The 13,221-nt window shown below is 38.6% G+C and overlaps 1 protein-coding gene across 8 annotated transcripts in view; it reads left to right on the top strand.

Annotated features, from left to right (window-relative positions):
• Positions 1 to 13,221, top strand: part of SLC4A4 (solute carrier family 4 member 4) — a 363,718-nt gene that overhangs the window by 264,681 nt on the left and 85,816 nt on the right. The window lies entirely within an intron of this gene.

The raw sequence follows: 13,221 nt of genomic DNA, 5'->3' as shown, positions 1-13,221 counted from the left end.
CTGGCTTGAGTCACAAGTGGGGAAAAGAAGGGAAGGAAATGAGGATATATAGCTCTATTTGGGCAAAAGCAGATCAGCTGCTTTAATTTTGTGCCGGGTATAAGGTTTCGATCTTCTATTACCTTGAATGTATGGACCACACTGTTAAACTTGATATATCAAGTTTTGGGGGAATTGCCTGGTTAGCTTCCTTTTACATGTGAGCAGACGACGGGTGTTTTGCTCAAGACTGAATTTGTATCTTTATGAGAAGAACTCAGCTTTAAGGATAAAAGCTACGAGTTGGTGTTCCTATTCCTGGATCTGCCTCTCATTAAGCCATTAAGATTCTAGCTTATTTTGTTGGTTGCTTTGCAGGTGGCATTTGCCCTTCTTTTGTAGCCATAATAGCTGAAGTTTTAGTGATAGAAAAGATATTTTTAATACCCATAATCAGAAAGATATGTACAAAACCTCTTTTATTTGATCCAATCATTATGGAAAAAAATAGGCATTGTGCTAGTTGCGGAGTATAGAGTAGTGAGTGAAGCTGAAAAGAACCAGATTCAAGCCCTTTTCAAACACTGTTCTTCTGTGTTACTACTTATTACTGTTTAACCTATGTGACATTAATAAGTGCTGCCAACCAGCTCATTTAAAATAATAGAGCTGCTTCCAAAGGATTGCTTTTTTTCTACTTCTGTTTTCTCCCCTGGGCACATTTCATATTTTAGATTTCTGCTTAAACACAAAATTAAGATGGAGACGCTCTGTGACATCTGTGTTGACCCAAGCAAAAAGGGAGACATTACTTTAAACAATTTTATTTCACTTGTTAAGAACACTTTCATCTTTTAGTCTTTATCTATTGCTGCATAGCATGTTACCCCCAAATCTGAGGCTTCAAACAACCATTGTCTCCTTCTCTCTTATGGTTTTGGTGGTTGATGGACTCGGGTGGCTGGTTCCCTTAGGTCCTCGTAGACTTGCAGTGTTTTGGCAGCTGAGTTTGGAGTTGTCCGAGGGCTTCTTTCCTCATGTGACTGCTGCCGGGGCTGGGGGCTCCCCCTCTGACCATTCCAAGGCTGGCTTGGGTTTTCTCACAGCTGGGCACTGTGATGCCTCCCGTGACCTCCTGCTCCTTTGAAAGGGGGCAGTTGCCACTTGGCTTTCCTTGTTGCCATGTGAATATGCACTCGTTTTTCATTTTCTGATTTTCAAAGAGAGGTTGGAAATTCAAATTCTTAAGTGAAATCTGGTGATCCTGAAATATTGGCTTCTGAAATATTGGCCAATGATCAACATTTTTAAAATTACATTGTGCTGACCAGAAAGCACTTAGCTGTATATTCCCAAGTATGGGGAATAGAAGCCAAGCATTGTAGACACAGAGATGAAGTATATGAAAAAAGTGTCTTCCCCTTTTTTCCTCATTCATAGACAAAAATGAGTAAATTAATTGTAACAGTAATCCAGTAATGGTATTTTTACAAAATCTGTCTGTATTCAAATTGCGTGGCTATTCTTCATCTAAATGAAAGTCTAATGATAATTAAAATACATCATTCAAAAGAACAAAGTAGAGGAAAAAAGCACTGGGGAAGTACCCTGAGGCCAGCACGAAGAAGATAATACAGGCAACCTCATGTTAAGTGAAGGACAGGGAAACCTGGCATGCTGCAATCCGTGGGGTCGCAAAGAGTTGAACGCAACTGAGCGACTGAACAACATGTTAAGAAAAATCACAGAAAGCTGTGATTTTGAGAGGGTAGCAAAGACTCCTTCTGTCTTGCACAATATAGGTAGACTTTCAGGTGAAGATAATTTTTCAACATGTTTTTTTTTTAAATATTCTTATTGAGATGGAGACATAATGACATTTCTTATGTGTTACCCTTTTGCCTTTTTAAGCTGAATTGAACTCTTCAACTTCGTGAGACTTAGCTTTAAAATGCTGCATCTCACACGAGAGAGAGAGAAATCTCTTTAAGTCTATTGTTGATCCCTCCTGGTGGTGCATTATTTTGCATATGAGTGAGTTCTGTAAAGATTAAGTTGTGTAACATATATCGTTACTGTGGGTTTGTCCTCTGTGACAAGTATTATGGGAAAGGCCTTGCTGGTGGAGTAAGCTATTTTCTGGGTTCTAAAGACTTTAGGAGAAATATAAATGCTTACAGTGTGTCAGGATGTCCATTAAAATGACTATTTGCTGGATGTTACTTCTGGGAGTTGACTTAATCAAGTATCTAATTGAAACCTATGAGGATAATTTGTCAGACATAATGGACCATTGTATCAATAAATTATGTAACCTCCATTGATAGTTTCACTGAAACTGAATTCTGTTTTTTAAAACTTTCTCTGAATGAAAATAGTGTTGGATATATTTAACACTCATATATACATATATTTAGTCTTCATGTCATTTCTGAAGACTTTTTTGTTTTAAGAACTATGTGGATGAAATACTACAATTTGGTACTTTCAGTGGGTGGCAGAAACATTGAAAAACAGAGATTAAAAAATTAATGATCGTTAATAGCTATTTCTTGAACAGAATACTCTCTTATGAATTTCTTTTGGGCGGAATGATGCTGTTAGTAAATGAGTTCATAGATTCAATGGGTTTTTTTTATATAATATGTGTAAATATAATTTGACTAGGACGTGCACATGCATACGCGACTCTATAGTTACATAGTAATTTTACATATCCTAGAATTTAAATATGGAAAACTTTTGCTTATAGTCATCTAATTAGGTTTTCTTGCAGTGGTAGATGACTTAGATGGGTGTATCTATTGGTTTTATCTATTTTGAAGACCAGGGAATAAGGTGAATTTAATATGTTGAAGAGTGTCTCAAAACTGAAAGGGTATGTTCTTTAACATAGAGAGGTGTTTTTTTGCGATATGAACATTGGGGTGCATACATCTTTTTGAATTACAGGTTTTCTTCCTAAATACATGCCCAGGAGTGGGATTGCTGGGTCATATGTCAACTCTGTTCCTGATTTTTTGAGGAACCTGCATACTTTTTTCCATAGGGCTGCACCAGTTTACATTCCCACTAACAGTGTAAGAGGGTTCCATTTTCTCCATACCCTTTCTAGGACTTGTTATTTGTAGACTTTTTAAATGACAGCCATTCTGACCAGTGTGAGGTAAAAACTCTCACTGTAGTTTTGGTTTTCATTTCTTTAATAATTAGTGATGTTGACCATCTCTTCATGAGCCTTTTGGCCATCTTATAACATACAGAGGTTTTGATGCTCTGGCAGTAAATGTCTTCTTGACTTGGCATCAGGAAAAGAAAATACTTTGTGGATTTGGTGTCAAGGCCCAGGTTATTTTACCAGTCTAAGGCAGATGTCGATACATTCTTTTGTGAATATTTATTGAATGTCTACTGTGTCCCAGGCATTAAGTGCTGGGGATACAGATAACATGACCAAAGTAGGTAAGAATCCCTATTCTGATGGTATTTACAATCTAGAGTTGATAAAGCAATCTTTTTTATGCTCCCCCGAGATACCAGTAGTGGTCTGTAGTGGACCTATTTAAAGGGGTGAAATCTTTCTTCATTTGACTTTCTAAACACTAGATCAGAACTGAGCAGAAAAGCATTGTCACAGCCTGAAATAATCTTCAGTTGTATCACATGCCTTCATAAATGTGGCAGTGGGTTATTCACAAAAGCACAGGCAGCTCAAATGAGTCAACCGAGTACAGTGTCCTTGCTTTTAGAGGCGGGCAGCTGAGAGACGTTCACGTAGACCTTTATTGTGAGGCTACAAATAGACATGGATGCTGGGCAGAAGCATGTTGTGAAAACATGAGTGAGTCACCCACACCTGTGTCGTTTAAGCAAACTCTTCTGCCAACTTCTCTTCAGGAGGTCTTGCCTACTCAATGACAGGAATTTACATTTAAGCATTCATTTCAGAGCAGAAATATATATATATATATATATGCATATATATGTAATTAGTATTCACATACATTCTCAGTTATATAAATTCAGTAATCTCACATATATATGTAAGATATATATATAAATATCACATTATGTGTGTGTGTTTGTGTATATACATATGCACACACCTATTTTGAAGCAAATCTTGAGAGGCATATGGATCATTTCCCATGGAACTGTGTTCAAAATAAATCAGTTGAGGCTCCAGAGGCTCCAGTCAGTTCAGTCAGTCACTTAGTCGTGTCCAACTCTTTGTGACCCCATCCGTGGGCTGCAGCACACCAGGCTTTCCCATCCATCACCAACTCCCGGAGTTTACTCAAACTCATGTCCATCAAGTCGGTGATGCCATCCAACCATCTCATCCTCTGTCGGCCTCTTCTCCTCTCGCCTTTAATCTTTCCCAGCATCAGGGTGTTTTCCAATGAGTTAGTTCTTTACATTAGGTGGCCAAAGTATTGGAGTTTCAGCTTCAGCATCAGTCCTTCCAATGAATATTCAGGACTGATTTCCTTTAGGATGGACTGGCTGGATCTCCTTGCAGTCCAAGGGGCTCTCAAGAATCTACTCCAACACCACAGTTCAAAAGCATCAATTCTTCAGCGCTCAGCTTTCTTTATAGTCCAACTCTCACATCCGTACATTACTACTGGAAAAACCATAGCTTTGACTAGATGGACCTTTGTTGGCAAAGTAATGTCTCTGCTTTTTAATATGCTATCTAGGTTGGTCATAGCTTTTCTTCCAAGGAGTAAGTGTCTTTTAATTTCATGGCTGCCATCACCATCTGCAGTGATTTTGGAGCCCAGGAAAATAAAGTCTCTCACTGTTTCCATTATTTCCCCATCTATTTGCCATGAAGCAATGGGACCAGATGCCATGATGATCTTAGTTTTCTGAATGTTGAGTTTTAAGCTAACTTTTTTACTCTCCTCATTCACTTTTATCAAGAGGCTCTTTAGTTCTTCTTCGCTTTCTACGGGTTGTATCATCTGCATATCTGAGGTTATTGATATTTCTCCCGGTAATCTTGATTCCAGCTTATGCTTCATCCAGCCTGGCATTTCGCATGATATACTCTGCATATAAATTAAATAAGCAGGGTGACAATATACAGCCTTGACATACTCATTTCCCAATTTGGAACCATTCTGTTGTTCCATGTCCAGTTCTAACTGCTGCTTCTTGACCTGCATACAGGTTTCTCAGGAGGCAGGTCAGGTGGCCTCATTCCCATCTCTTTAAGAATTGTCCACAGTTTGTTGTGATCCCCTGTGGCTCAGCTGGTAAAGAATCCACCTGTAATATGGGATACTTGGGTTCGATCCCTGGGTTGGAAAGATGCCCTGGAGAAGGGAAAGGCTACCCACTCCAGTATTCTGGCCTAGAGAATTCTATGGACTGTATAATCCATGGGGTTGCAAAGAGTTGGACAGGACTGAGCGACTTTTGCTTTCACTTTCACACAGTCAAAGGCTTTGGTGTAGTCAGGAAAGCAGAAGCAGATGTTTTTCTGGAATTCTCTCCAGACATAATCAAATTAGAATGGCAGCATAGATAGCTGCATGAATTCTCCAACTTGCCACATACATTTGAGCCATCATGCTTCTCTGAGAGGACTCTGAAGCTTCCAGAGTGGGTGTGCGTGGATTCCTTAAGGGTAGGCAGTTAAAGTTTAGCCTGGGCTTCTGGGAGTAACTGAACTGCTTTGCCAAGAGTTGATCTTACAGTCTTCTGGGATCTAGCCCTGGCTTGTTTCCTGTTCTTAAGCAACAAAGTATTAGAGCATTGGCTTTCTGAGGTCCAAGAATATGCAGTGCTCTTATTGCCCTTTTCAGTAAGCTCCACTGTAATGATGCTCTATTCCCCTTGCCATGAAGTGAAAGTGTGTTAGTCCCTCCGTCATGTCTGACACTTTGTGACCCCCTGGACTGTAGCCCATTAGGCTCTTCTATTCATGGAATTCTCTAGGCAAGAATACTGGAGTGGATAGCCATTTCTTTCTCTAGGGAATCTTCCCAGCCCAGGGATCCAACCCATGTATTCTGCATTGTAGGCAAATTCTTTACAATCTGAGCCACCAGAATTTGTAGGCAAATTCTTTACAGTCTGAGAGCTTTACAATCTGAAGCTCTCCCCTTGCCATGAGGATGCATGCTCAGTCATGTCCGACTCTTTGCAACCCATGAACTGTAGCCTGCCTGGCTCCTGTGTCCATAGCATTTTCCAGGCAAGAATACTGAAGTGCGTTGCAATTTCTTCCTCCAGGGGATCTTCCTGACCCCAGGGACTGAATTCGCGTCTCCTGCATTGGCAGTTGGATTCTTTACCACTGAGCTCTGCCATACTGTTAAGTAAAAATAGGGGTTTTTATCTTCACTATCCTAAAAACATGTCCTTCCTGCAACTAAAGTCTCTTATGACCATGCATGTGAACTCATTGCATTAGATTTATACTCTTGGTTGCCAAGCGTGTACACTGTTCTATTAATTAAATTGTTAAATGTCGATTTAACAAATATTTATGAATAGGTTAGTCTGTGGGTAAGATACTGATATAAGGAAAACTGTTTTGATACTTTGTGTCAAGTCTTTGTTATTTAAAAGCTGTCCTTAGCTTTATGGAACACAGAGAAGGGCTTTAATTTAAATTGACTGTTGTTGGTTGTGAATGACTGAGCACAGTCTAGAGTGAAGACTGAGTGAAGAAAGTCATTTAAATTTTTTTCAGGAATAAATATAATCCTATTTTCACAAACCTTTTAGTAAAAGAAGACGGTAAGATTTTTAGGATTTTAGAATTTGTTGAATTTTGTGATATTTATGGAGCCTAACAGAGCACATTTTAAGGGAACTTGTTTCATAATAAGGAACATTTATAAATATAAATTTGGCATCTCCAACTTTGAGGCTTTATTTTAACATACTGCTGTGCTGAGAATATTCGATCAATCTGCTTAAGTTGGAAATGTATCATTTCTTACTCATATATGATATTCCTCAATAAGATAGACACTTCTTTACAAAGCATCATGCGCAATTTGTAACAGCAGGATTAAAGCAACTGATAATTACTTTACTGCATGAAGACTAGATAATAATTTCATCTTCCCTGAATGTTACATTTTGGTACCAAAGTGCGTTTCTTCCTTGAAGTGGAAATAGAAGGTGACATGTTAATCTGCAACAAACATATTCCAGTTTGGGCAGGGTTGTCTGTTGGAATGATCCACTTAGGTTGTGTTGGTAAGAAAACAATAAATGTGTATTCAGTTACAAAGTAAAGGGCACCGCACTGTTTACTTGCCTCCAGGGTATGTTGGTCATTCCTTTTCCCTGGAAGAAACTTTAACTTTAGACAATTTGCTTCATTTCATGTATAAGTTTTGAATGAAACCTGTTTGATTGAAGTTTGTTTTTTTGTTTTACCAAATTCCATTTAGCAGAAACCTATTTGGCTGTTTTTTCCATGTAAATGACCTTTGTCAACTCTATTTTCTTGGTGGTCAGAAAATGATGGTCATTTGAGCAGCGGTGAAGATCCCAGACAATGCTAAATTCTAAACAGTATGTTTAGCTTGAAATCATTTTGAAATAGCTTTGTTTTGAATAAGATAAAATTAAGCATTAGTACAGAAACACTGCATAGAAGATCGTTTTGCCCTTAAATCCATGACCCAGGAATAACCATTATTAACCTGTTCATGAATATCTTTCTGGGTCTTGTAATGTTTGTATAAACAGGTCACTGTGTAGGATTTTCTGTAAATGAGATCATATATGCAATCATATATGTAACTAGCATTTCAAGAAAGTCTTTCCACTTCAAAATGGGTCTTGAACACAGCATTTTTAATGGCTGCATTTCTTTATACACATGGTGTATGTGCTATAATTTACTTAATAAATTCTCTATTAGTGGACTTTTAGTTTTTTTCAGTCTTTTCATTTGTAAACAATCTTGGTGCTTAACTCCACTTTCCTTCTTTGTCATTACCTCTTTAGCTAAATTTTTAGCAGAATGTGATTGCAGTATATACTTATTTTATTTTTGATATTGATTTCAGGTTACACTTCACAAAGGTATACTGATTTAAACTTCTACCAGTAATGGACAAGAGAGCTGGCTTGCTCACTTTCTTGCAAAAACAGAATTTGTCTCATGTTCTCATTTTTGTCATTCTGTGGCTTAAAAATGACGGCTCATTTTTATTCCATTTACATTTCTTTGATTTTTAGTGAGAGGTAATATCCTTCCATACTTATTGCTTACTTATGTGTCTTTGTATTTGTACACTTGGGATATTTCTCTTTGGGGCACTCTTTTTTTCTCATTGACTTATAAGAATTCTTTGTATAATAGGGGATATTTTCCCTTTGCTTGTCAGAAATATCACACATGTATTTTTCCTAGATCTGCTATGTATCTTTTAACCATATTTGATTTCTTTTGCTGTAAAGATCTCAATTCTTATGTAGTCAAAATCTTTAGTCTTTTATAGTTTCTTATATTCATGATATATTTAGAGCAGTTTCCCCACCCCAAGATTAGAAAAATATTTACCCACATATCTTAGTTCTTTTATGTTTTCATTTACATTCTCATCCATCTGGACTTAATTTTTGTGTAAGATTATACTGGTATTTGATGTTTGGACACTTCAGAGGATCTAGATACATATTCACAGCTCTTCAAACAAAACAATATTGTAAAGCCTCTCTTTCTTGCTATCCATTCTATTGGACTTGGAACTGGAGCTCTTTAGTAGAGATTTTGGCTCATACTTTTCTTCAAGCAGAGAGATAATTTGTTTTTCAAGTCTTGCCTCCTTTTTTCTGTTCCTGCTGGGCAGTGTAAACAGAAATCCTGTTTATGACGACAAAGCACTTTTAGGCAGAGATGGCCCACTAAGGATTTGGCAGCTGTGATCTGTCAGGAGAGAAATCATTGATTTATAGTCTGTAGCTACACAGGTGAAGTAAAAAATGAGGGTTGTATATCCAGTCTTCCTTCCTAGTGTAGATGAATGGTCTGTGTAACTGCTGGTCATTAACCAAGCTAGCAGGTAGTCCTTATTTTGATAGAAGAAGGAAGATTGCCTGAATGGGTGCACCTCAAATTTGGACCATATAAAAATCAGTTTGGGAACTTTGGAAACCTATGGATTCCTGGGACCTCATCTTTGGATATCTTGAGTTAGGTGTTCAAAGTGAAGATGTGTTTAGTCGCTCAGTCGTGTCTGACTCTTTTGCAACCCCCTGCAAAAGCCCGTCAGGCTCCTCTGTCCATGGGATTCTCCAGGCAGGAATACTGGAGTGGGTTGCCATTTCCTTCTCCTTCTCCAGGGAATCTTTCCCACATGTGTCTCCTGTACTCATGCACTGCCACATAGGAAGCCCAAAGTAGAAATAAAAATTCAGTATTTTTTTTCCCTAAAAAACAGAAAACAAAACAAACAAAAACAACCCTCCAAGATACTTTTCATGTGACTCAAATTTGATTTAGGTACTTGCATCATCTCATCACTTATGTTTGATCTTGTGGCTTTATGTTGGGGGTTTGATCTGCAGGTAATTCAGGTTTGTTTGCTTATTTCCAGTGGCCATGTTTAAAAGTCATTAGGCTGCATCATTTTTCTTAGCTAAATTTCAGATTCAAATGCTAGAGAAGTTTAATTTTATTGATCAACCTTCTACACAGTTTCAATAGATTACAACCCAATACAGGCTGAAATTTCTTTTTATGCTTAGTAGACATTTTTTTTTTTAGGTCTTGAAATCTAACAATAATGTTGGTGAATATTTTAGCATTTATTGCCCCCTAAATATTCTTTTCTCGTTTTACTTGGTTGATAATTGTCAAAGAGATAGAAAATCTTTTGTATTTTAAGGCAGTTTGGGGTTAATTATTAATCCAAGTAATACATTTCTTAATAAAAAGGACATAAAACAACAAAGGTCATTCTTTAGTGTTATATGAAGATATTAAATGTACTCAATTGCAATAAAGTCAAAGTTGACAGCACAAATGTTGAATGTTTTATCATCTTGAATGCATTTGCTTTGTGTTAGCCATGACAGGTGTGATGGCCTTGACTTATCACAAGTAGCTCACAGACAAAATGCTGGTGCTACCAATTGTGGTTGGACTTTTTTTCTAAAGAATCTTGCTCCTATGGTGAGATTTCCTCCTGTTTTTCATGTTCTTATCACTTTTTAAAGCTTATTTATTTGTAATTAGAGGATAATTGCTTTACTGTATTGTGTTGGTTTCTGTCGTACATCAACATGAATCGGCCATAGGTATACATATGTTCCCTCCCTCTTGAACCTCCCTTCCTCAAATTTCTTTTATGCTTGATCTTTCTGAGACTTCAGTTGACTTTCTTGGCCCTTCTATAAAACAAGGAATATCTTTGGTTTAATGTTATACCCTCATGTGAGCAAAACAATGTTCACCAGTTGCTTTACATGTGGATTTTTACTTCATTTCTATAAAGGGAAATAAACCATTTTGTTTTATTATGGCTGATTCCGTGTGTGTGATACTACAAGGAATGAAAAGAAGCACCCAAATCAGTGGCTGTAACATTGCCGTCTAAGGCTTCTTTGGATTCCTGGTGGCCCTAGTGGTCAAGAATCCACTTGCCAATGTAGGCGACACAGAGACCTGAGTGTGATCCCTGGGAAGATGCCCTGGAGTAGGCCATGACAGCTCACTCCAGTATTCTTGCCTGTAAAATGCCACGGACAGAGGAGCCTGGAGGGCTATAGTGCATGGGATCACAGAATTGGACATGACTGAACAGCACACCTAACCCTGGGAAACACTGAGAATCTAGAGGCTCTTGCCCTCTTTTCGTCTGAGGAATAATCTTCATCTTTTCCTGTCACTCCTATTGACTGTCACGCACCATGTCCTTCCTCTGTTGAAGGAGAGAGAAGTAACTGAGACAGACTGGGAAGAAGGAGACGGGAAGCAGGAAGAAAAGAAAACCAGCATCTTATCGTCTCTCTACTTTATTCTTAGCTTTTTGTATGGTATTATCATATTCAGTCCAAGTAATTATCCTGTGAAATAGCCATTGATTTTACAGAGGAGAAAATTAGGATTTAGAGACGTTCATAAGTAGTGGAGCTGAGATTAAACTCCCGTATCCCTGACTCCAGGACCTGCTCTTTGTGCTGAGCCACCTGGAGGAGACCTTGGAAGAGACCTCGTTCAGCCTCTTCCTTATCTGAGTAGATTCATTATGTATGTTGTTGTTGTTCAGTCACCGCGTTGTGTCCAGCTCTTTGCAACCCCACGGACTATAGCATGACAGGCCTCTCTGTCCCTCACCTTCTCCTGAAGTTTACCCAACTTCATATCCATTGCATCGGTGATGCCATCTGGCCGTCTCATCCTCTGATGGCCTCTTCTCCTTCTACCTTCCATCTTTCCCAGCATGAGGGACTGATGTATATGTTCAGTTCAGTTCACTTCAGTCGCTCAGTCGTGTCCAATGCTTTGTGAACCCATGAATCGCAGCATGCCAGGCCTCCCTGTCCCATCACCAACTCCCAGAGTTCACTCAGACTCACATCCATCGAGTCAGTGATGCCATCTAGCCATCTCATCCTCTGTTGTCCCCTTCTTCTCCTGCCCCCAATCCCTCCCAGCATCGGAGTCTTTTCCAATAAGTCAACTCTTCACATGAAGTGGCCAAAGTACTGGAGTTTCAGCTTTAGCATCATTCCTTCCAAAGAACACCCAGGACTGATCTCCTTTAGACTATACTGTTCATCAAAAGCACATCTGTCAATGACTGTGATAAACATTAGACATATTATCTAATCTGATGTTCACGGTACAAGGCACAGAGAGGTTAAGTAACTTGTTTAAGTCATTACAGAGTAAATCATATACAGTCTGGATGTCAGCTTGAGGTGATCTGACTCCAGAGTCCATTTTTATACTGTACAGTATGTGTACTATGCCTCGATGTTTTTCTCCTACATGAAGAAACTGAAATTGACAAAGGTTAAGTGACGTTCCCAAGGTCATCAGCTCTTTGGTGGCAGAATAGAGTCCAGTCTCTGTTTTCCAAGGGCAAGTTGTTAGCTCCTTCCTCTGTTATGCGGTGGGTATCATCTGATCGGAAATGGAATAAAATAAAAACCGAATCAAAATGTAGCTGGAGTGCTTTGCTGCACCTGATTCTGCACCCCTCAGAGTTCAGCCATGTACATTACATTCTCATGAATTGCTAGGGAGTATGTTCCTCTGTGGGGAATCAGATTTAGAAGTGGTTTTATGAGCCATAGCTATTAAAAATGCACACATCCACACATTATTTCCTCTTTATATTCATGAACACTGACTATAATAAATCAAAAAAGGGCTTTTTTGATAGTTCACTTTATAAATTGCTTTAAATTCTAGTTAAAGTTATTCATTGCATGAGATTATTTTTTAAAATTTTTATATTGTCAAGAGCAGCATGTCAAAATGTGGTGAAAATAGTTCTTTTCTCAGAAACACTGGAAACACCTCTGAGTTTAATCAAGTTTCCAGTGTAATGTGTATAATAAATCATCTGTCTCTGTTTTAAAATTTTGAGCAACAAATGGAAACTGTAGCACTTAGCAAAGGATCAAGTACTGAAATAAAAATAATCTTACCTTTTTAACGATCACATGACTTTCCATAAATCAAAGCTGTTTTCGGGAAGAGATTAGTTGTTATCTTTATTGGATGAGCAGTCATGGCTGTTGGCCTTTGATAAGCGGGACCAAGTGTGTGATTTGGGCGTCTTCTTAGATTCCTTTAGTATTTCCTGGGTGCCTGGAGAGCATTTAGGGAATGGTGTGTAGCATGATGGGGGGAAGAGAAATACAGATGATGCTGGAGACCTTGCTCTTGCCTCTCACAGAGGTTAATAGCTACATGAAATCAAATTTGTTGTTGTTGTTATTTAGTTACTGAGTCATGTTTAACTCTTTCACAGCCCTATGGACTGTAGCCTGCCAGGCTCCTGTGTCCATGGGATTTTCCTGGCAAGAATACTGGAGTCGGTAGCCATTTCCTCCTCCAGAGGACCTTCCAGACCCAGAGATCAAACCTGCATCTCCCACGTTGGCAGGCAGATTCTTTGCTGCTGAGCCACCCGGGAAGCCCATCAAATCAAATAGAGTATTCTTAATCTCATACTCCTCCTTTTTTCACTGTGGTCTCTCTTACACCCAGGCTGTGTGCTTTAGTTTGATCCTGCAGTAGTGATG

Source organism: Bubalus bubalis, chromosome 7 (genome assembly GCF_019923935.1).
Source record: "Bubalus bubalis isolate 160015118507 breed Murrah chromosome 7, NDDB_SH_1, whole genome shotgun sequence".
Lineage (NCBI taxonomy): Eukaryota > Metazoa > Chordata > Mammalia > Artiodactyla > Bovidae > Bubalus > Bubalus bubalis.
The sequence above is the reverse complement of the archived record's forward strand: the minus strand, read 5'-3'. Positions and strand labels throughout refer to the sequence as shown.